The sequence below is a fragment of the Egretta garzetta genome, unplaced genomic scaffold (genome assembly GCF_000687185.1).
Source record: "Egretta garzetta isolate BGI_Z169 unplaced genomic scaffold, ASM68718v1 scaffold505, whole genome shotgun sequence".
Lineage (NCBI taxonomy): Eukaryota > Metazoa > Chordata > Aves > Pelecaniformes > Ardeidae > Egretta > Egretta garzetta.
Window position 1 is genome coordinate 556,349 of NW_009259711.1, and position 3,089 is coordinate 559,437.

Below are 3,089 nucleotides of genomic sequence, written 5' to 3' on the forward strand. Positions count from 1 at the left end.
CGAGAGGACCTGCGCGAACCGGCACCCCCGCTAATTAGCAGCCGGTTAATTGGGCAGCTTGGGATCTAGGATCCTCTGTAACCGGTAGCCTGCTGACTGGAGTTGTGCTATCTGGGATGCCTGATAACTGGGATCCCTGCTAAATGGGATGCTCGCTAACTGGGACCCCCACTAACTAGCATGCTTGCTAACTGGGAGCCTGCTGACCAGGATTGCCGCTAACTGGGATACCCACTACCTGCAATACCTATCCTCACTGACTGCGATGCCTGCTACTGGGGATGCTCACTAACTGGGATGCCCACTAACAAGGATGCTTGCTGACTGGATGCCCACTTACTGGGATGCCTGCTAACTGAGATATCCACTACCTGTAATGCTTAGTAACTGGGATGCCCACTAACTGGGATGCCCGCTAACTGGGATGTCCACTACCTGTAATGCTCAGTAACTGGAATGCCCACTAACTGGGATCCCCACTAACTGGGATATCCACTACCTGTAATGCTTAGTAACTGGAATGCCCACTAACTGGGATGCCCACTAACTGGGATGCTCACCAGCTAGGATCCTTGCTCACTGGGATGCTCGCTGAGTGGAAAGCCCAGTAACTGGGAAGCCAAATAACTGGGATGCCTGCTACTGGGGATGCTCACCAACTGGGATCTTTGCTCACTGGGATGCTCGATAAGTGGAAAGCCCAGTAACTGGGATGCCTGCTACTGGGGATGCTCACCAACTGGGATCTTTGCTCACTGGGATGCTCGATAAGTGGAAAGCCCAGTAACTGGGATGCCTGCTACTGGGGATGCTCACTAACTGGGATGCCCACCCACTGGGATGCCTATTAACTGGTTTATACCTGCTAACAGAGATGCTTGCTAACTGGGGTCCCTGCTAACTGGGATGCTCCTGGCTCCGCGTGGGCCAGAGGTGCTCAGCACTTTGGGTGCCGTTGGGAATCGGTCCCAGACGCCCCGAGCAGCGCATGTTTTGCTGGAAGTGGCTGCTTTGCCACCTCCAGCACCCGAAAGAGCTCTGGTACAGAGTGGGACCAAAGGTGTGTGAGCAGAGCAGGATTTGTCCTTTGCCACCAACCCCATGAGCCACAGCTCCAAAAAGCCACGAAAGAGAAATAAGGAAGATTATGGGGAAAAAAACCCACATCCACCCACCGGTTTTCCTTCAGGTGCATGGGAAGGTGCAAAACGTTTAAAGAAGACTTATCCCTCCTCCTTCAATTCTATATCCTGCTGGTCTGCCGGAGGGGGGACTCATCCCAGCCCTGGGGGGACGCGTCCCAGCCCCGAGTTGCCCAGGTCTGCTGCAGGACTCCCGCGGTTTGGGACACGGCGTATTTTATCCTGTATCATACACCTATGGATGTTACTATTTGTAGAAACTCCTCTCTTGAGGCTCTCAACCTCCAAGAGCTCCTGGGCAAGGAGTTCCCCAGGTCAACCACTCGCAGGGTTTAAACAAAAGATATTTTTCTTCCATTTTTTTTTCTGCCTTTGCACCCGCAAACAGCCCCCGGTGGTGGCGGTGACCTGTGCGCTTATGAGTCCGGCTTGAGAAAACCTCCTAGGAGCTGGGTCAAGTCTATCGAGAGAAGAAGCAGAGCCGCATATCTTAGGATGCTTAAGGGAGGGCTTCGCTCTGCATCCCAAATCCAGGCGACAAGACCTTCAATAACACCAAAGGAAGAGTGGATTTAATTGGGGAGGGGGAGATTTGGGATTGAGATAAAATGATCGGGGAGGGACCCCGGGTCAGGCCTGGATCCTCCTCAGCCACTTGATGGCAGTGGGTGTCCAAACACTTTGCTTTTTTCCAATAATTTCAGCTGAATTGGCAGAAAATACCCCTTTTCCCTGCAAATTGTGGGTGTCCGTAGCACCCCCATCCCAGCCCGGGATGGGCACTGCGTATCAGCAATCAGATGCAAAGGGATTTTGTGGGTGAAGGGCTCCATGAGCCGGGATGGATGGACAGACAACGGCCAGACAGAGGGATACTGCAGCTCAGGCGATGGACATGAGACCAAGGGGGGGTCCTGGGATCATCCCTGGGGGTGTCTGGGGAGAGGGGGGGGGCCCTGGAGGCCCCAATTCTCTGTAGACGGACAATCCACACCCTGCCCAGACAGCCCGTCCATGGGCTAACGAGCAGCATTGTTATTAATTAGCTCAGGAGCCAGAGCCTTGGGGCAATTTTGCTTGAAAATTAGGCAGGAGCCATCCCTGGGTTCCCCGCCTGCTTCTGGATCCAGACCTGGTGAAAGGAGGCGCTGGGTTTGTGGGTGGTGAACCCCTTAATTGCTTGCACAGCATCATCCCCCCCCCCAAATTACTGACCACTCCTCCCCATCTCTCCAGGACAGGATTTTCCCTCCTGGCTGTCCCAAAGCACCCCTGTGTACCAGTATCCCCATTTTGGCCCCATATCACCTGGATCCCAACGCTGTGGGTGCCATTAGAGTCCCATCCAGCACAGGGGTGCTGGGCACCCCCTGTCCTGTGGCCACCCTGCTGTGTGGGGGTGCTGGGGGTGGTGGTGGTGCTGAGCTTCATCAAACAGAGGGAAAAAGGGAATAAAAAAGGGGAAAGCACCTCCTAACCAAACACCCCTGAGCCCACCAAGCCTGGATGGGGCGGGGGGGGGCCTCCTGCCTTTTTATCTCTGCCTTTCCAAGATTGTAATTAAGAACTAATAACGCCAAATCTGCCACCTTTTCATCTCTGCCTTGCCTTTTTATGGCTTTTTAATGTAAAGACACGCTCGGGGAGCCTTCGCCTGCCGGTGCCGGGCTTGGATGCACCCTGGTGCCATGAAGCCAGTGGTGTCCCTGTCCCTGTCCCCATCCCCAAGGTGGCCACGCAGCTGCAGAGCAGAGGATGCTCCCCACGGGCGCAGAGCCCCGTAATGACTTTCTCAGCGCCGGAGAGATCCTTGGGGTTGGTTTTTCTTTTTCCCCACCTTGGGGGGCTGCACACGAGCGTGCTGGGTCCCAAGGACCTCGTGAAAGCCGAGCGAAGGAGGCTGCTGCTGTGCAGATGTGGGCCCCGGCCCCCCGACTCCCCCGCGCC

The 3,089-nt window shown here is 55.3% G+C and overlaps 1 protein-coding gene across 1 annotated transcript in view; it reads right to left on the minus strand.

Moving 5' to 3' along the window:
- Positions 1–3,089, minus strand: part of RAB11FIP5 (RAB11 family interacting protein 5) — a 57,975-nt gene that overhangs the window by 53,902 nt on the left and 984 nt on the right.